The sequence below is a fragment of the Thalassophryne amazonica genome, chromosome 13 (assembly GCF_902500255.1).
Source record: "Thalassophryne amazonica chromosome 13, fThaAma1.1, whole genome shotgun sequence".
In the NCBI taxonomy this organism is placed as follows: Eukaryota; Metazoa; Chordata; class Actinopteri; order Batrachoidiformes; family Batrachoididae; genus Thalassophryne; species Thalassophryne amazonica.
This window is the reverse complement of record NC_047115.1, coordinates 56,081,899-56,104,095: the sequence shown is the minus strand read 5'-3', so window position 1 is coordinate 56,104,095 and position 22,197 is coordinate 56,081,899.

Below are 22,197 nucleotides of genomic sequence, written 5' to 3'. Positions count from 1 at the left end.
CACCTGCTCCTAATTTTCATCATGCATGTAATAATATTACTCACTGCAACAGTTCTAGGCAGGGATGTGGGAGGAAGCCGAAGCACCATGAGGGAACCCACGCAAACAGTGGGAGAACATGCAAACTCCACACAGAAAGGCCACAGGTGGGAATCGATCCCATGACCTTCTCACCTTGAGGCAACAGTGGTAGCTACTAAATCACTGTGTGTAGATTTTTTTCAAAATAAAGCAAATGTTATTTCTCTCATTTCACACAATTGTCAAGTATAGAGTAGAGCCCCCAGAGGCTTAATTGCTCACGATGTTTCAGTATGAGTAAGGTTTTTTTTTTTTTTAAAGTGAACTTATCCTTTCATAGTTTAAGATATACCACACTCAGATAGCTCCATGTTATGGGGGGCATGGACTGTTTGGGGGTGCAGTGGCCAAAGCACTATATCAAGTGATAAACTGTCATCACTATAGCCACCAGCTCTCTTCATTGTTGTGAACCTTGTAAACACTCACCAAGAATGGAGTGATGAAAAAACACCAAATAGAGCAACATGTCTCCAGGAAATAACGTTGTTGTCTAGATGGTACAGAGAGATGAAAGAGACTGAATCGTTGTAAACTGGGGCTGAAGCCTCATGGCACTTGCACACTGGTGAGCTTGTTAATCAACTGTACTGCATCACCTGTAATCTATTTAATGAGTCTCATTTGCTTCAACAAGGTACCGTTAGGTTAATGAGTGTCAGCCACAAATGGGCTACAAGACCTGGATACTCCTCTGCTTGCCCTGGATAACAGTGCATGTGACATAGTGGTGCCAGAAAGCATGCGAAGCCTTGGGCTTAGACATATTTTAATATTTTATGAAATTATTAACATGTTATGAATTAAATATCAAAGTCAAAATAATGCTTAAGCATGCAAACCCTTAAAAAAAAAAATCTATATATATATATATATATATATATATATATATCACGTTTTTTAGAAAGTTTTCTTTGGACAAGTCAAGGGTCGAATGCATGGACATTTACATGTCACTAAATATGTCTTAGACTTCATTTACACCTACCATTAAGAAATACAAGCAGAATGGTATTATGTGATAAATCTGTCTAGACTGGGCAGTTCTCAAAAACTGACCATGCATGAAGGAGATAAGTGAGGGAAGCCAACTAGACATGCATGACAATTCTGAAAGATTTATAGACTTCTGATGCTGTGGACTATGAGTATTGTGTAATAAATCCATGTAGAGCAGAGGTCTCAAACCAGTTCCAGAAAGGGCCGAGAGGGTGCAGGCTTTCTGTGCAACCACCCACTCCAGCAGGTGATTTCACTGATTAACTGATTCCACCTGCTCAAAGTGATGTTAATCAGTGAAATCACCTGCTGGAGTGGGTGGTTGCACAGAAAGCCTGCACCCTCTCGGCCCTTTCTGGAACCGGTTTGAGATCTCTGATGTAGAGTGAGGTAGGGAATTCTTCAAAACTGAGTAAGGGTCCTATCCCACTGGGCTGCAACTGCTTGTGACTGGCATTTGCAAGCGAAATTATATTTTACGAGACGGTCGTGGAGTGCCACCAACACACCCATGAACCGCTAGGTGTCACTCAAGTACTTGGTGAGGGGCTTTGTCGCTTCACGCCATGTACTCAGAAAGCCGTCGCAAGCATCACAAAGTCCCCTGATTGTTGTCGCTATGAACCATTACGTGTGAGAATCGTGAGAGAACTTTGTCAGGGGTTGACAATGAATGAAATTACATTTTCAGTGATTGAAAACAAAAATGAGGAACGGACATTACTCATGGGACTCACACACAAGGTGTCCTGGGAGCATGCCAAAATAGCGGAGATGATCGGAGAGAGATGTTGTGAGGAAGCTGCTCCACTGCTGACACGCATATACGTGTGGTCAGTGGGCTGGGCACACCTGTCCACAGCAGCTGGGATTGTCTTTTTGTTTGTCCTGTATTTTTTTCTAAACCAGAACCACAACAGAAAAAAAGTCCCATGCCATTAGTGGCTGTGAGACGCTTGCACATGTTGTCAGTCTATGAACACAGGTGGGATTCAGCCAAGGAGGTTATCAGTTCACAGGAGGCCATTTCACGCCATCTGTGTGTGATGATAGCAACCAGCACCTCTTTGATCACATGGACTACTGGACATTATATATATTTCATCATGCAGGCAGCATGCATGTTACTTTGGCAGCTAGGACCGCTTTGATCGCGTGGACTACTGGACATTTTATATATATATATATATATATATATATATATATACACTAGCGCATTGCCAGTGGAAAGTTGGGTAGTGTTTATAAAATAGGTAGCTGACATTTTTCAAGTGTGGTAATAAATTCTGAAAAGTTTCTATAATATTTTAACTGAAAGTTTAGGAAATTAAAATGAGATAGTTTTGTGAATGATTGTGTCAGGGTTTGAGTTTTGTTTGGTTATTTTGTTCTTTGGCTCTGTTGGTTATTTTGCATGGGTTTTTTTTCTGTTTGCATCTGTCTGTCTCTGCTTCTCTCATCTTTCTCTCGATTTTTGGTGATGGGTGTTTCTCTCTCTCTTTGGCCACGCCCTTGTTCTGGTGCTTTCCATGCACACTAGCCCGAAAGCTGGCCTGGCTATGAATTGGGTCGAATACTGGCCTCCATCTTGGACTGAGATTTCCCACTCCTAAACGACCAATAGGAGAGCAGCGCTCGCGCCCTAAAGTGATGCTGACGTCAGCGTCGCGGCTGCCAACCAATCACAGGCTAGGAGAGAGAGGCCAGTATGTGGCCCAGTTCAGGGCCGGTTGTCAGGTTACATGCACACCTGTTTCTGATTTGCTGATTATCACCCTGGGTTGATGTTTGTCCCTTGCCAGTTTGTCGTGCCTTCTGCCTTCATTCCAGCTCTGTTCCTGCATTCGTATTTCTGTCTGCCTCACAGTGTGTATCTGACCTCCAGCCCGTTGTCTCGACCATGCCAGAAACTGCTGCCAGAAACAGCAGCAGTACAAAAAAAACATCAGGCAAACACCTGATGTTTTTTGTACTGCTGCTGTTTCTGGAGTACCTACTCATGTACGGACCTCTGTTTACTACATCAGTAAAGCCTTTTAAAAACCAGAGCTGTTCGTATGAGCCATGCATTTGTGTCCTGCAAATCCTGACCATCCAGCCTGATAGACTGTGTTTATTATTTGGCACATTTTGTTGTTGTCATGTTTTACAACTGGCAAAGTTCAGATATTTCATTTGTTCGGAGCTTGTCTGGTTACCAGGGACTGATTAACAGTGATATTGATGTCTCTTGTTGACTGTTGTTACCTAATATCCCTAATTTCACCAACAATATTAATCCTATCAACTTTCCGTTTTGTTGGTGTTCATCATTGTCCCAGAATACATAAGCATACCAAACGGCAAATATCAGCTCTCCCCAGTTTCTCTATGATCAATTGTATGCACGCACACATGTACACAGATGGCACTTGGCTTCTATATATATATATATATATATATATATATATATATATATATATATATATATATATATATATACTCAACGAAAATATAAACGCAACACTTTTGGTTTTGCTTCCATTTTGTATGAGATGAACTCAAACATCTAAAACTTTTTCCACATACACAATATCACCATTTCCCTCAAATATTGTTCACAAACCAGTCTAAATATGTGATAGTGAGCACTTCTCCTTTGCTGAGCTAATCCATCCCACCTCACAGGTGTGCCATACCAAGATGCTGATTAGACACCATGATTAGTGCACAGGTGTGCCTTAGACTGTCCACAATAAAAGGCCACTCTGAAAGGTGCAGTTTTGTTTTATTGGGGGGGATACCAGTCAGTATCTGGTGTGACCACCATTTGCCTCATGCAGTGCAACACATCTCCTTCGCACAGAGTTGATCAGGTTGTCAATTGTGGCCTGTGGAATGTTGGTCCACTCCTCTTCAATGGCTGTGCGAAGTTGCTGGATATTGGCAGAAACTGGTACACGCTGTCGTATACGCCGGTCCAGAGCATCCCAAACATGCTCAATGGGTGACATGTCCGGTGAGTATGCCGGCCATGCAAGAACTGGGACATTTTCAGCTTCCAAGAATTGTGTACAGATCCTTGCAACATGGGGCCGTGCATAATCCTGCTGCAGCATGAGGTGATGTTCTTGGATGTATGGCACAACAATGGGCCTCAGGATCTCGTCACGGTATCTCTGTGCATTCAAAATGCCATCAATAAAATGCACCTGTGTTCTTCGTCCATAACAGACGCCTGCCCATACCATAACCCCACCGCCACCATGGGCCACTCGATCCACAACATTGACATCAGAAAACCGCTCACCCACACAACGCCACACACGCTGTCTGCCATCTGCCCTGGACAGTGTGAACCGGGATTCATCCGTGAAGAGAACAACTCTCCAATGTGCCAAACGCCAGCGAATGTGAGCATTTGCCCACTCAAGTTGGTTACGACGACGAACTGGAGTCAGGTCGAGACCCTGATGAGGACGACGAGCATGCAGATGAGCTTCCCTGAGACGGTTTCTGACAGTTTGTGCAGAAATTCTTTGGTTATGCAAACCGATTGTTTCAGCAGCTGTCCGAGTGGCTGGTCTCAGACGATCTTGGAGGTGAACATGCTGGATGTGGAGGATGGGAGGCTGGTGTGGTTACACGTGGAGACGGCTTATGGTAGAGAAATGAACATTCAATACATGAGCAACAGCTCTGGTTGACATTCCTGCTGTCAGCATGCCAATTGCACGCTCCCTCAAATCTTGCGACATCTGTGGCATTGTGCTGTGTGATAAAACTGCACCTTTCAGAGTGGCCTTTTATTGTGGGCAGTCTAAGGCACACCTGTGCACTAATCATGGTGTCTAATCAGCATCTTGATATGGCACACCTGTGAGGTGGGATGGATTATCTCAGCAAAGACGAAGTGCTCACTATCACAGATTTAGACTGGTTTGTGAACAATATTTGAGGGAAATGGTGATATTGTGTATGTGGAAAAAGTTTTAGATCTTTGAGTTCATCTCATACAAAATGGGAGCAAAACCAAAAGTGTATATAAAATTCTGCAAAGCATTTCACAATTGAGTGACTGTCTTTCTTCTTCCTGATGTATTTTTTTTCTTCTCAGTGGAGGTTTATTTATTTTTCTGAGGACAGAAGTGGATTTGCATGTGCATGCTGGACAGCACACTAACATCATTCTGCATGTCCATGAGTGGCTTTCCACATTTCTTGTGTTTTTAATTATTTATTTTACTTAATTGTATTATTTTCCGTGCTTTTGGTGCCTGAAGTAGAGTTACTACATAGTCTTAACTATGTAGTAGTCCACATCCATATTGAGCACTGTGTGTACAAACGTGTCATCATTTTCAGTGACGCCAGCGATGTTCAACATCCGTGAGAGTGCTGCGCAGCATTCATGTGAATATCCTTGCGGCTGCAAAGACTGTTCCAGTGTTGTTCAACTTTCGCATTTGTGCCACGCGCCATGTGGCGCGTGACACAAATGCGCTTATGTGGCTGTGATTGGAGAAATTGTGCACAGTGCAAGCTTTGCATTTTGCATCACTACTCTTAGCTTCATAGTGGAGTAGAGCAGAGAAGGATTTTCTTTCACCAAAACAGATCAAATCCAGGCTTGCATCTCAGATGTACCTTCTGGCAATTTGTAGCTAAACTTTCAGGTCTTCTTTTTAAGAAAATGCTCCTCTATACCACTTCATCATGAAGATGGATAACTGGTGATACAAAATGCAAAGCGTGCTGTGCAATTTCTCCAATCACAACCACATAAGCCTATAACTTCTCCTGGGTTGTCTGGGTGTCTTGGTGGCTTTCCTCACTCTTCTCCTTTCACAGTCACTCAGTTTTTGAGAACTGTCTACTCCATGCAGATTTACCATAAAGTGCCATACTGTTTGTATTTCTTTGTAATTAATGTACATAAAGTCCAAGACATATTCACTGGCAGCTTTACCATCAGAGAGCCTCGTCCACAACCACCACAAAAGACGCCAAGCTGTCGTTGATGTTAAAGGTGCAATACACAGTATTAAGAACAGGGGTATGTAAACTTGTGATCGGGTTTGTTTGGGTAGTTCTCTTGTCATTTTGATTTAAAAAGAGGAAACACAGTTGTTTGACAATAAATGGCTTCACCCAACCACTAACCATGAGTGGAAAAAAAGTTTTGTGTTGTCATTCATATTCTCTTAAAGATGGCCAAAAAAGCAAAAATTCTGCCAGGGTATGTAAACTTTTGAGCACAACTGTACTTTCAAGCATGTTTGTCAAAAACACACAGACAGTGAACGTCATAGAAACTCCATGTGATGCTCCACAATGATTCATTGTTTTATTTTGAGCACAGTTTGTCCTTTGTCTTTGCAGTCTGGTCCATGCTTTCAGCTTATTATTTTGTCAATGTACTTTCAAGGTTACTTCCTGTGTTGTCTCGCATCCCTTCTGATGACAGCAAGATGAAAGCCTCCAAGTCCAGTGTGAGGGTGAGGGCCAATCCTCCTGACAGAATGTGATTGAGGGGGGATCACTAAAAATGTCTCAACTTATTTTGACAGTGTTGTTTTGGGGCAGCATGGTGGATTAGTGGTTAGCACTGTTGCCTACAGCAAGAAGGCCATGGGACTGATTCCCACCCGGGGCCTTTCTGTGTGGAGTTTGCATGTTCTCCCCATGTTTGTGGGTTTTCTCTGGGTGCTCCGGCTTCCTCCCACATCCAAAGACATGCAGGTTAGGTGGACTGCAAACTTTAGCTGTCCATAGGTGTTCGTGCGGGTGTGAATGTGTTTGTCTATATGTGGCCCCGCAACAGCCTGGCATCCTATCCTAGGGTGTACCCCACCTCACACCCTATGACCACTGGGATAAGCACCAACACCCCATGACCCTTAATTGGAGTAAGCGGTTGCTTATCTGGGATCGGTTCACAGGGGCAACAGCTCCAGCAGAGGAGCCCAAACTTCTCTTTCCTGTGCATTGTTTTGGTGCTTTTTTTTTTTTGTAACAAAAGTAACTTCAGAATGCCATGAATTATGATTTAGGTAATTTATTTTGTGAAAGAGGTATTGAAAGAAGTTGAAAGAAGTAAATCATGTTCATAAAGGACTTTATATTTGTTGACTGACAAGGCGACATTAAGTTGCCAGATCCATGAATTGAGTATAGTATTTAAAGAGTTTTGGGAAGCTAATGCATCCCATTAACGTGATCAGTTGGGTTCAAAATAATAGCAGTGTGTTTTAAAAAAAAAGTGAATCATGCTCAAAACTATTATAATAGCTTTTATTCCCACATATGCAAATGCACTGGGACTGCTGCACATTCTATTCCAATTCAAAAAATTAAGAAAAAAAAAATGTTTCAAATTTATTACTTTACAGAAAGTAAAGAAAAAGGAATATTATGAGCGAAGCGTCTCACAGCGGCGCAAAGCTCACTCATGATACAGGGCATCCGAAACAGCAAGTGCCAATTTTCAAATTCACAGTAAAACAGGAAATGTTCAAATGTCAAACACTTCCTGGATTGACAGACGAGATCCCATGTAATCTCATGGGAACTCAGTGGCAAGCTCACACTCAAACAGGAAGTGCCAAAATTTAAATCACAGTGAAACAGGAAATGTCAAATGTTGAACACTTCCTGGCATGGGTGGAGTTAGATCGGAGGCCGGGGTTTCACTTGACTCCCCTGAAATCTGATTGGACACAGATGATTGACATGTCACGGCACCACACGTCTGGTTGAAAAGAGCTGCATTTTCAGATCAGTGAGTCCCATAGACTGCTAGGTTCCTCCTGTCCAGCACTTTGTGCTGTGTACCACAAAAAGTTCTAATCCACCTTAGTAGAAGAAGAAAAATATTTGCTCCAGATTTGTACTGAACACATCATTTGAACTATGGACTTCTAATCTCACCAAACTTATATTGGTGAGTAAATGACCATATTTTATGCCAGAAATGGGGTCCAGGTTGTTAAAAGCAGCAGGGTTTTATATATTGACATGTTTAAACTAACAGACAGCTGTTGTGTGGGCCGCTGAAGAGGAGGTACTGCTGGCCCACCACCACCAGAGGGCACCCTGCCTGGAGTGCGGGCTCCAGGCACCAGAGGGCGCTGCCGCCTAACAGGAGTAGCCGGGGTGACAGCTGACACTCATCACCTATGACAGCTGTCACCACTCATCTGATCAGCATCAGTATATCAGCAAGACGTCATCTCCACCTCTTTGCCGAGATATTGCTTTACCAGGAAGTTAACGTTCTCAGCTGGCTGTGAGATTTATTCGACAGTAACCTTTTGTGACTTTTTGTGTATCGTATAACAGACTCTTTTTCCAACAAGAGGTGGAGTTGGTTTTCCTGCCGTGTGAATTGCTGGGTGCATACGTGCCCACATTTAATTGTTTTTTTGTTCCTCGCCAGCAGTACCAGATCCGACACACGGAGGCAGTGGCCACCTGGGAGTTCGGGTCTTGGCGGCTCCAGTATTCCCGGGGTCTGGTGGCGGAGGAAATCGTGTGGTTCCGGTTCTACTTTGGACAGACGTCTTCTATCTTCGAGCCTGCCCACACGACACCTTTTATGATTTGACCTTTTGTCTATTGTTGTAATCTGTTGTGATTGTTGTGCCCTTTCACAACAGTAAAGTGTTGTATTTGACTTCCTCCATTGTCCGTTCATTTGCGCCCCCTGTTGTGGGCCCGTGTACCTACACTTTCCCAACAGGATATCTCGGCCAACGTCATGGATCCCGAGGGTCGTCAACCGGCTGTTGAACGGCCAATGGAAGAACAGGGCGCACAGGCGTCCGCAGGAGGAATGGTCGGTGAGTTGCAGCGGATCCTCACCGCTTTCACGGCTCGGTTGGATTTAATGACCGAGCAGAACGTCCTCCTTAACCACAGGGTGGAGGCTCTCGCCGCGCAGGTGGAAGCGCGCCCTCAGGGCGCTGCTGCGGCTCTCCCTCCTGTCGACCCTGTGCGTAACAGTGACGTTCCACAGGTCATTCAACGACCCCTCCCACCTTCCCCGGAAGCATACATAAGCCCTCCAGAGCCGTACGGAGGTTGTGTGGAGATGTGCGCGGACTTCCTTATGCAGTGTTCGCTCGTCTTCGCACAACGTCCTGTCATGTACGCGACTGATGCCAGCAAGATAGCTTATGTAATAAACCTGCTTCGCGGTGAGGCACGCGCTTGGGCTACAGCGCTCTGGGAGCAGAATTCACGGCTCCTTCAGACATATGATGGGTTTGTGAGGGAGTTCAGAACAGTGTTCGATCACCCAAATAGAGGAGAGACCGCTTCAGCCGTGCTGCTGTCAATGAGACAGGGGCGCCGGAGCGCAGCTGCCTATGCAGTCGACTTCCGCATCGCGGCTGCGAGGTCCGGCTGGAATAGCACTGCCCTCCGCGCCGCCTTTGTAAACGGACTGTCATTGGTTCTAAAGGAGCACCTGGTGGCTAAGGATGAACCGCGGGATTTAGATGGGCTTATTGATCTCGTCATACGATTAGACAATCGGTTAGAAGAACGCCGTCGGGAACGAGACGAAGGGCGTGGCCGGGCACGCGCCGTCCCTCTCCCTTCCGGTTCCGACCGCGTTCCGCCCTCCCCACGCTCCACCGCCCCTGCGCTCCGTGTGGTTACAGCTCCCCTGCTGACGAAGCTATGGACACGAGCAGGGCCACATTTAGGGCACCAGATAGACAGAGGAGGCTGGCCCGCGGAGCGTGTTTTGTTTGTGGCTCGATAGAGCATCAGGTAAGAGACTGCCCCGAGCGGTTAAACACCAACGCCCGCCCCTAGAAACTGGGCTAGGGGTGGGCCGAGACATTCACGTGGGACACACCCACATTGCCACACGACTCCCAGTTACAATCCTTTATGAGGATTTAACCCTGAAGGCCCCAGCACTGGTGGACACGGGCTCTGAAGGGAATCTGTTAGACAGCAGATGGGCCAGGGAGATAGGGCTCCCTCTGGTGGCGCTTACCTCGCCTGTGCAGGTGCGGCCACTAGATGGCTCCCTACTCCCTCCAATCACGCATAAGACACCACCTGTAACTCTGGTGGTGTCAGGAAATCACCGGGAGGAGATCGAGTTTTTTGTGACTCCTGCTACCTCCCGTGTGATTTTAGGGTTCCCCTGGATGTTAAAACACAGTCCCCGGATCGATTGGCCGTCTGGGGTAGTGGTTCAGTGGAGCGAGACCTGCCATCGGGTATGTTTAGGTTCCTCGGTTCCTCCCGGTTCCCAGGCTAAGGAGGAGGTCAGAGTCCCGCCCAATCTAGGGACGGTGCCAGTGGAGTACCACGACCTTGTAGATGTGTTCAGTAAGGATCTGGCGCTCACCCTTCCCCCCCACCGTCCGTACGATTGTGCCATTGATTTGGTTCCAGGCGGTGAGTTCCCGTCCAGCAGGCTGTACAACCTCTCACGACCTGAGCGCGAATCAATGGAGACCTACATCCGGGACTCTTTAGCCGCCGGGTTGATCCGGAATTCCACCTCCCCGATGGGTGCAGGTTTCTTTTTTGTGGGTATAAAAGACGGCGGACTTCGTCCATGCATTGATTATAGGGGACTGAACGAAGTCACGGTTCGTAATCGATACCCGATGCCCCTGTTGGATTCAGTGTTCACGCCCCTGCATGGAGCCCGAATATTCACTAAGCTAGATCTTAGAAATGCGTATCACCTGGTTCGGATCCGGAAGGGAGACGAGTGGAAGACGGCATTTAACACCCCCTTAGGTCACTTTGAGTACCTGGTCATGCCGTTCGGCCTCACAAACGCCCCCGCGACGTTCCAAGCTTTGGTTAATGATGTCTTGCGGGATTTCCTGCACCGATTCGTCTTCGTATATCTAGACGATATACTCATCTTTTCTCCGGATCCTGAGACTCATGTCCGGCATGTACGTCAGGTCCTGCAGTGGTTGTTGGAGAACCGGCTGTGAAGGGCGAGAAGTGTGAGTTCCACCGCACATCTTTGTCCTTCCTGGGGTTTATCATCTCCCCCAACTCCGTCGCTCCTGATCCGGCCAAGGTTGCGGCGGTGAGAGACTGGCCCCAACCCACTAGCCGTAGGAAGCTGCAACAGTTCCTCGGCTTTGCTAATTTCTACAGGAGGTTCATTAAGGGCTACAGTCAGGTAGTTAGCCCCCTGACAGCCCTGACCTCACCAAAAGTCCCCTTCACCTGGTCGGATCGTTGCGATGCCGCGTTCAAGGAGTTGAAACGGCGCTTCTCGTCTGCACCCGTTCTGGTGCAGCCCGATCCTAGTCGCCAGTTAGTGGTTGAAGTGGATGCCTCGGACTCAGGGATAGGAGCTGTGCTTTCCCAGAGCGGGAAGACCGATAAGGTCCTTCACCCGTGTGCCTATTTTTCCCGCAGGTTGACCCCGGCCGAACGGAACTATGACGTCAGCAATCGAGAACTCCTTGCGGTGAAAGAGGCACTTGAAGAGTGGAGACATCTGTTGGAGGGAACGTCCGTGCCATTCACGGTTTTCACTGACCACCGGAACCTGGAGTATATCAGGATCGCCAAGCGGCTGAACCCCAGGCAAGCCAGCTGGTCACTGTTCTTCGGTCGTTTTGACTTCCGGATCACCTACCGTCCCGGGACCAAAAACCAGAGATCGGATGCCTTGTCCCGGGTACATGAAGATGAAGTCAAAACGGAGTTGTTGGATCCACCGGAACCCATCATCCCGGAGTCCACTATCGTGGCCACCCTCACCTGGGACGTAGAGAGAACCGTCCGGGAGGCCCTGGCACGAAGCCCGGACCCCGGAACTGGGCCGAAGAACAGACTCTACGTCCCACCAGAAGCTAGGGCTGCAGTCCTGGACTTCTGTCACGGCTCTAAGCTCTCCTGTCATCCAGGGGTGCGAAGAACCGTGGCAGTTGTCCGGCAGCGCTTCTGGTGGGCGTCCCTAGAGGCCGACGTCCGGGATTATATCCAGGCCTGCACCAGCTGCGCCAGGGGCAAGGCTGACCATCGCAGGGCTTCGGGACTGCTCCAGCCGCTGCCCGTGCCCCATCGCCCCTGGTCCCACATCGGCCTGGATTTTGTCACGGGCCTCCCGCCGTCCTAGGGCAACACCACCATCCTCACGATAGTGGACCGATTCTCCAAGGCGGCCCACTTCGTGGCCCTCCCGAAGCTCCCGACGGCCCAGGAGACAGTGGACCTCCTGGTCCACCACGTCGTCCGGCTGCATGGGATCCCAACAGACATCGTCTCCGACCGCGGTCCCCAGTTCTCCTCGCACGTCTGGAGGAGCTTCTGCCGGGAACTGGGGGCCATGGTGAGTCTCTCATCCGGGTATCATCCCCAGACCAACGGGCAAGCAGAACGGGCCAATCAGGAGATGGAGCAGGCCCTGCGTTGCGTGACAGCCGTGCACCCGGTGGCCTGGAGTACCCATCTGGCCTGGATCGAGTATGCCCATAACAGCCAGGTGTCGTCAGCCACCGGCCTCTCCCCTTTCGAGGTATGTCTGGGGTACCAACCTCCTCTGTTTCCGGTGGTTGAGGGAGAGGTCGGTGTGCCCTCGGTCCAGGCCCACCTACGGAAGTGCCGTCGGGTGTGGCGTGCCGCCCGTTCTGCCTTGCTGAGGGCCCGGATGAGGACGAAGGCCCATGCAGACCGTCGGCGGACCCCGGCCCCTACGTACCAGCCAGGGCAGGCAGTGTGGTTGTCTACTAAGGACATACCCCTTCAAGTGGACTCCCCTAAGCTGTAGGACCGGTATATCGGTCCGTTTAAAATCATCAAGGTACTCAGTCCAGCCGCAGTGAGGCCGGAAGCTGAAGCCTCACTGCGGATCCATCCCGTTTTCCACGTGTCCCGGATCAAGCCCCATCACACCTCACCCCTCTGTACTCCGGGTCCGGCACCACCTCCTGCCCGGATCATCGATGGTGAGCCGGCTTGGACTGTGCGCCGGCTCTTAGACGTCCGTAGGATGGGCCGGGGCTTCCAGTATTTGGTGGACTGGGAGGGGTACGGACCTGAAGAACGCTCCTGGGTGAAGAGGAGCTTCATCCTGGACCCGGCCCTCCTGGCCGATTTCTACCGCCGCCACCCGGACAAGCCTGGTCGGGCGCCAGGAGGCGCCCCTTGGGGGGGGGGTCCTGTTGTGTGGGCCGCTGAAGAGGAGGTACTGCTGGCCCACCACCACCAGAGGGCACCCTGCCTGGAGTGCGGGCTCCAGGCACCAGAGGGCGCTGCCGCCTAACAGGAGTAGCCGGGGTGACAGCTGACACTCATCACCTATGACAGCTGTCACCACTCATCTGATCAGCATCAGTATATCAGCAAGACGTCATCTCCACCTCTTTGCAGAGATATCGCTTTACCAGGAAGGTAACGTTCTCAGCTGGCTGTGAGATTTATTCGACAGTAACCTTTTGTGACTTTTTGTGTATTGTATAACAGACTCTTTTTCCAACAAGAGGTGGAGTTGGTTTTCCTGCCGTGTGAATTGCTGGGTGCATACGCGCCCACATTTAATTGTTTTTTTGTTCCTCGCCAGCAGTACCAGATCCGACACGCGGAGGCAGTGGCCACCTGGGAGTTCGGGACTTGGCGGCTCCAGTATTCCCGGGGTCTGGTGGCGGAGGAAATCGTGTGGTTCCGGTTCTACTTTGGACAGACGTCTTCTATCTTCGAGCCTGCCCACACGACACCTTTTGTGATTTGACCTTTTGTCTATTGTTGTAATCTGTTGTGTTTGTTGTGCCCGTTCACAACAGTAAAGTGTTGTATTTGACTTCCTCCATTGTCCATTCATTTGCGCCCCCTGTTGTGGGTCCGTGTACCTACACTTTCCCAACAGACAGCAGCTGGTTCATGCTCTGTTGGCTTATCAGTGCAGCAGATAACTGAAACAATCCTTCAAATGGTTATAAGAAGCATCACATTCAGCACAAGCAACAGCTGGAGCAAAATTAATGGAGCAACTTTAACTTTTGACCCCTGAACAAACTGAAACTGACCTTTATCACCATTCTTGCTGCTTTTACCTCATAACTCCATAACATTCAGTCACAAACTATACCTTTTTGGAATATTTATCATCAGGAAAATAATGTGGTGTAGTTTTCTATATGATTGGAACATATTTTAATTTTGACCCTTGTGGAATTCTTCAATTGACCTCTACCTGGCTCCCTATTGAAAATTCAAGTGGCCAATCATTTTTTAAGAGTTCATATCCATGGATTATTTGTGCCAAATTTGATGTTTGTATCACCATTTGCAGGATTCCACTCTAAATATTCTCTTATCTGCTGCACTATATATGAGATGTAAGATGCTGCTCCTCAGTGTTTTTCAGTTGCCCTCAAAAGTATTGGAACACTTGGTATTTCACACATTTTAATGTGTTTATTCCATTTCAAATACATTTTTTTTTCTAAAGTTATCTTCCTTAACTCAAACTGAAAGCAAATCTCTACAACTTGATATAAATTAATTAAAAATATAAACCCCAGCTTCCTGATGAAGTGGTCTAGAGGAGGATTTTCTTAAAAAGACCTGAAAGTTCAGCTACAATTTGACAGGAAGTCTATTTGAGATGAAAGCCTAGATTTGATGTTTTGGTGAAAGAAACTTTTGTATTTCTTCATAACTGATGTAAATAAAGTCCAAGACATATTCAGTGACTTGGAAATGTTCATGTTTCCATCCCCTGACTTGTCTAAAGAAAACTGTCAATAAAACTGATTATTATTGACAGGTTTTATCACATTTTAGAGATTTTCTTGCAGTTTGAGTTTAAGGAAGATAATTTTAGAATTTTTGTTTTTATTTTTTTATTTATTGTATTTAAAATGGCATAAACAAATTAAAATGTGTGAAATTCCAAGTGTTCCAATACTTTTGGAGGGCACAGTATCCTGACCTTATGATGAGCGCAAAATGAGTGTGGTATTATTACTGTTTTAAGAATGTTTAATTTTCACTGTTGCTGCACTTTGTGTCAAATCAGTCATATCGTATATCATATTGATATGAAAATTCAGTAAGGTTTATCTTCTATTATACATTCCAAATCTAAGGTGGAACTCTACTAGTGTTTACTAAGGTAGACCTAAATATCTTTAAAAAAAAAAAAAAAAAAAAGAGAGAGAGAGAGTAGAGCCACTTAGGTGCCTGGTCTTGAGAACCAGGGATGGTAGGTTGAAAAGCTTTTTTATCCCATGGGAACTCTCCCTACCCACCTAAGTGGCTCAAGAGTATGGATATAAGTGACATTTACATGACAGTTTATATGACAATATTGAGATACGATAATTTGGCCATATTGTACAGCCCTACTGTCAAGTAGCTGAAAACTTTGAATATTAATTTACATCATTAAAAAAATGCTTAAACTGACAGGGGGTTAAGAGGGCTGTAATTAGGGAGGGGGGGGGAGGGTCATCTGAAAACAAAAAAGAAAGATGCTTAAAAGGGGGGCCGTATGGGGGGCAGAGCCCCTCCAGAAGCTGAAAGCCAAAATAAGGAAAATGCTTAAAAAGGCGGGGGGTCTGGGCCCCCTCAGAAGCTAAAAGGTTTTTGTCATGCTCATGCTCCCAAGAACCATTTTACTGAAAAAAGTCTGAAGTAACTAAAGGACATGATTAGATGGTGAGGAGCTTTTCCAGGCATGTGAGAGACAAATAAAGAAAAATGCTTAAAAAGGCGGGAAGCTGAAAGGTTTTTGTCATGCTAATGCTCCCCTGAAGCATTTACTCAAAATAAAGTGTGAAGGACCTAAATGACATGGTGAGATGCTGACGAGCTTCGCTCATTCATGTCCGCGACATACGAGGTCTGTCCGTAAAGTATAGGTCCTTTTTATTTTTTTCAAAATCTATATGGATTTCATTCATATGTTTTTACATCAGACATGCTTGAACCCTCGTGCACATGCATGAGTTTTTCCACGCCTGTCGGTGGCGTCATTCGCCTGTGAGCACTCCTTGTGGGAGGAGTCGTCCAGCCCCTCGTCGGAATTCCTTTGTCTGAGAAGTTGCTGAGAGACTGGCGCTTTGTTTGATCAAAATTTTTTCTAAACCTGTGAGACACATCGAAGTGGACATGGTTCGAAAAATTAAGCTGGTTTTCCGTGAAAATTTTAACGGCTGTTGAGAGATTTTGAGGTGATTCTGTCGCTTTAAGGACTTCCCACGGTGCGAGACGTCGCTCAGCGCTCTCAGGCGCCGTCGTCAGCCTGTTTCAAGCTTAAAACCTCCACATTTCAGGCTCTATTGATCCAGGACGTCGTGAGAGAACAGAGACGTTTCAGAAGAAGTCGGTTTCAGCATTTTATCCGGATATTCCACTGTTAAAGGAGATTTTGTTAATGAAAGACGTGCGGACGGGTCCGCGTGTCGGGACGCAGCCGACGCGGCGCGGCGGCACAGGAAAAACACCTCCGTGTTGATAACCATTTGTTAAAATCCAGTTGGCTTTTGATGGCTTTCAGTGGAGTGAGTATATGAGAAATTGTTTATCAGCTGGAGATGTTCCAACTTGTCCTCAAGGCTTCCAACAGAGGTGTTTTTCCTGTGGCGGAGCGTCGCGGCAGCTGCGAGCCGACGCTGCAATCCGCCCGCACGTCTTTCATTAAAAAAATCTCCTTTAACAGTGGAATATCCGGATAAAATGCTGAAACCGACTTCTTCTGAAACTTCTGTGTTCTCTCACGACGTCCTGGATCAACAGAGCCTGAAATGTGGAGGTTTTAAGCTTGAAACAGGCTGATGACGCTGCCTGAGAGCGCTGAGCGACGTCTCGCACCGTGAAAAGTCCTTAAAGCGACAGAATCACCTCAAAATCTCTCATCAGCTGTTAAAATTTTCACTGAAGACCAGCTTAATTTTTCGAACCATGTCCACTTCGATGTGTCTCACAGGTTTAGAAAAAATTTTGATCAAACAAAGCGCCAGTCTCTCAGCAACTTCTCAGACAGAGGAATTCCGACGAGGGGCTGGACGACTCCTCCCACAAGGAGTGCTCACAGGCAAATGACGTCACCGACAGCCGTGGAAAAACTCACGCATGCGCACGAGGGTTCAAGCATGTCTGACGTAAAAACATATGAATGAAATCCATATAGTTTTTGAAAAAAATAAAAAGGACCTATACTTTACGGACAGACCTCGTATGCATATTAGGCTGTTCAAAAATATAGCAGTTTGCACTGGATACTTTTGCAGGATGGCATGTTGCTGATTGACTACTATGAAGGGTTGGATGGGTGCTGGTGTTAAAATACCCTGGTCCACTCACCGCTTTTACGTATAAGTGTGATTTTACTTAGAAACATTTGTATTAAGCCCAAATGGGAGAAAATTCTCATCGTAGAAACGATCGACTGCGTACCTTTAAGCTAATTTGGATCAACCCAGTTCATTTGAGTGTTCCCAATTGAGGCAGTTTTGGTCCAAAATTATTTGCACCATGTAAGCAAAGACTCTATTACTATATATATATATATATATATATATATATATATATGAGGTCTGTCCAAAAAGTATCAGACCTTTTTATTTTTTTCAAAAACCATATGGATTTGAATCATGTGTGCTTGCATGAGCCAACCTTGAACCTTCATGCGCATGCGTGATTTTTTTCATGCCCGTCGGTTGCATCATTTGCCTGTGAGCAGGCTTTGTGTGAGCACTGGTCCTCCCCTCTCATTGGATTTTCATTGCGAGGTGGAACGATTTGGAGCTTTGCTGCATCAAATTTTTCCATAAACTGTGAGAGACAGCCAGGTGTAAACCATTTGGAAGATTCAGACGGCTTTCCGTGACGATCCTATGGGCATCACATAGATTAAGGAGTGTTACAACCGGTTTAAAGACGGCACACAATGGCGGAGGGTGCGCTGCGCTCCGAGCGGCCATCGACAGGCTGAAACGACCAGATCATTTCCAAAGTGAACGCTGTGTGATCCGGGACGTCGTCTGACTACCAGAGAAATTGCAGAAGAGGTGGACATCAGCACTTTTTTGGCACATTCCACTGTTACAGGAGATTTTGTAATGAAAGACGTGCGGAAGTTGGAAGTCTCACAGGACATGTTGTGACATGTCCAGCTCTTACACAATTCCTCGGATACTTACTCGACTGAAAAGCCACCGAAAGCCGTTTGAATCTTCCGAATGGTTTCCACCTGGCTGTCTCTCACAGTTTCTGGAAAAATTTGATTCAGCGCTGCTCCAATCGTTCAGACATTTTCCTCGAAATGAAAATCCAACGAGGGGGGAGGACCAGTGCTCACTCAAAGCCTACTCACAGGCGAATGACGCAACCGACAGGCGTGAAAAAACTCACGCATGCACACGAAGGTTCAAGGTTGGCTCATGCAAGCACACGTGATTCAAATCCATAAGGTTTTTGAAAAAAATAAAAAGGTCTGATACTTTTTGGACAGACCTCGTATATAAACCTGACATAATTTTAGAATCTACATTATAGAGTTCTTGAATGGCACATGAATTAAAGGTGTAAAAGAAAGGTACAGTTTAATTCCTGTCCAAACCAAATTGAAAGATGTTCCCTCAGCCTTTGCAGCCTTTAACTAATTTGCTCTAATCGCTGCAGCTCTCTCAAGTAAGCAGCCTCCACTGGGTGCTTTGGCATAGTCCTGATAGCCTGCTGTTCCTTGAGCTTCTTGGGAGTTCTGTGAAGCTCGTGTTTCTTTTACCTCCCTGCTGCAGTTCACTCATTAATCAACTGGAAGTTAGCGGCTGCTCCAGCACGGACTGCCCTCACAGGCCAAAGTCTATGCGTGCAGAATAAAGAGCCAAACTCACAGGACATTTCAAATGAGATTTTCCTTTGATTTGACTCTCCTGTGCAGCACCTTGAAGGTAGCTGCTGGAAGATATCACTGTCTACTGGGCCATTTGCATTTCATCTAACATGTTAATTCATTTTTGCAGTCTTATTTGAAGCATTTATCAAATTTGGACTTTTTCTAGTTGTCACCCATTTGAAGCATTTTATTTCATACTGATGGATTGTTTATTTCTGTATATTAAATCACTACAATTCATAACATCCATGTTCATAAGGGTAGCTCAAGAGACGATACGTCTCTGATGGCCCCTTCCCACATAGTGCAAAGTTTGGATGGCGTTTGGACGAAAACAGTGAAACAGTGCGAAAGAGTTGGAAACATCGTGCCGACGGGCAGGCGCGGACGAATCCGGTGCAAGAGTTCATGCACGCGCCAGTGTCTTTCGGGCAGGAACACACAGTGCCAGCTGCGACACATCGCACCGCTTGTGGAGGAAATATAAAAAAAAAAACAGCTGGTACCTGTGGAACCACATCGTGCCGCGTATGTAGAAAAAAAAAATCATACAACCCACTGGATGTGAACCCGCGCCGTCCAAAAGCTCTGGTTGCCAGTCAGAGATTTACCACTGAGCTATGGAGCTGTTCTTTGAAAGCTGTGGGAAGCTGCCTCATATCAGGAAGGACATGGAAGTATTACAAAATAAATTAAAATCACACATATAAAAACATTGCATTTATCAAGCGAGCAATACATATATGATCTGTCTGATTCTCTGTAAATGACCCATGGTCACAGACATACAGTCATGAAAAAAACATGAATGAGAAGCAGTTCACTCATCTCATTCATGTCCACATCTGCTGGCACATCTCCAACCGGCCGAGCGCGTGTCTTGTAGACAACACACCGCAGGACAACGTGTCATGTTGAACAGAGCTCATATCGGTGGCGTGACAGTGAGCTCGCCTGCTGCGTGTTCTGATCTGATGGCCTGGGAGCAGCCTGGCAGCAGCCTGTCCACGTGCGCGTGCTTGCTCGCTGCAGCATGTTGCCACAGGAATATATGTTTTTATTTATGTCCACTTAATAACAGGAAACACTCACATGCGTCACAGTGGGCAGTTGGTTGTCCATGTCTGTCCAAACACAGTATGTGGTGTCCAGATCTACAGATTTCCACAGCCGCTTCAGTGGGAGGACACACCTCCTGTCATCTCAGCGCACAGACCAAAGCCACACTCGGTGGGACTAAACAAATTTCTCTGCGAGTACAAAAGTGATTGTCTGCAGTCTGTTGTCATGTGAAGAGTGCGACTGACCACACATTTTCTATGTGCCATGTGAGTGGTGTCAGATGTTCGTGCGTGTCACCTGGAATTTGGCCGGCACCTGCCGCGAGAGGGTGCGATGGTTTCTCACAGCGCACACTGTCTTTCAGGCACTTGTGTGTGCAAATAGTTGTAGCAACAGGTGTACGAGGTGTTGGAGGCAGGTATAACATTACACGGTTTGCACGATTCCTGCATAAAGTGTACACTTTGTCCAAACTTCGCACTATGTGTAAAGGGGCCCTGAGGATTGATTTGTTTGTCCAACAGTCAGGACCATGAAGAGGACTGCAGATGGAGAATTACAGAGGACAAAAGGTGTTCTTCCCCTTTATTTGTGTATTGAAACTTTGTCCATAGAGTGAAAACTCTATTTTTTCTTCTGGAATCAGCAGATGTAGGGCCCTGTCTAACAGTCTACTGTGCACAGTGTGAAGCACGTAGTGCAACGGCAGTTGGGGCGTGTTCACCCCCACTTTGTTATTGAGATTGCATGTACACTCAACAAAAATATAAACGCAACACTTTTGGTTTTGCTCCCATTTTATATGAGATGAACTCAAAGATCTAAAACTTTTTCCACATACACAATATCACCATTTCCCTCAAATATTGTTCACAAACCAGTCTAAATCTGTGATAGTGAGCACTTCTCCTTTGCTGAGATAATCCATCCCACCTCACAGGTGTGCCATATCAAGATGCTGATTAGACACCATGATTAGTGCACAGGTGTGCCTTAGACTGTCCACAATAAAAGGCCACTCTGAAAGGTGCAGTTTTGTTTTATTGGGGGGATACCAGTCAGTATCTGGTGTGACCACCATTTGCCTCATGCAGTGCAACACATCTCCTTCGCATAGAGTTGATCAGGTTGTCAACTGTGGCCTGTGGAATGTTGGTCCACTCCTCTTCAATGGCTGTGCGAAGTTGCTGGATATTGGCAGGAACTGGTACACGCTGTTGTATACGCCGGTCCAGAGCATCCCAAACATGCTCAATGGGTGACATGTCCGGTGAGTATGCCGGCCATGCAAGAACTGGGACATTTTCAGCTTCCAAGAATTGTGTACAGATCCTTGCAACATGGGGCCGTGCATTATCCTGCTGCAACATGAGGTGATGTTCTTGGATGTATGGCACAACAATGGGCCTCAGGATCTTGTCACGGTATCTCTGTGCATTCAAAATGCCATCAATAAAATGCACCTGTGTTCTTCATCCATAACAGACGCCTGCCCATACCATAACCCCAACGCCACCATGGGCTACTCGATCCACAACATTGACATCAGAAAACCGCTCACCCACATGACGCCACACACGCTGTCTGCCATCTGCCCTGGACAGTGTAAACCGGGATTCATCCGTGAAGAGAACACCTCTCCAACGTGCCAAACGCCAGCGAATGTGAGCATTTGCCCACTCAAGTCGGTTACGACGACGAACTGGAGTCAGGTCGAGACCCCGATGAGGACGATGAGCATGCAGATGAGCTTCCCTGAGACGGTTTCTGACAGTTTGTGCAGAAATTCTTTGGTTATGCAAATCGATTGTTTCAGCAGCTGTCCGAGTGGCTGGTCTCAGGCGATCTTGGAGGTGAACATGCTGGATGTGGAGGTCCTGGGCTGGTGTGGTTACACTTGGTCTGCGGTTGTGAGGCTGGTTGGATGTACTGCCAAATTCTCTGAAACGCCTTTGGAGATGGCTTATGGTAGAGAAATGAACATTCAATACATGAGCAACAGCTCTGGTTGACATTCCTGCTGTCAGCATGCCAATTGCACGCTCCCTCAAATCTTGCGACATCTGTGGCATTGTGCTGTGATAAAACTGCACCTTTCAGAGTGGCCTTTTATTGTGGGCAGTCTAAGGCACACCTGTGCACTAATCATGGTGTCTAATCAGCATCTTGATATGGCACACCTGTGAGGTGGGATGGATTATCTCAGCAAAGGAGAAGTGCTCACTATCACAGAT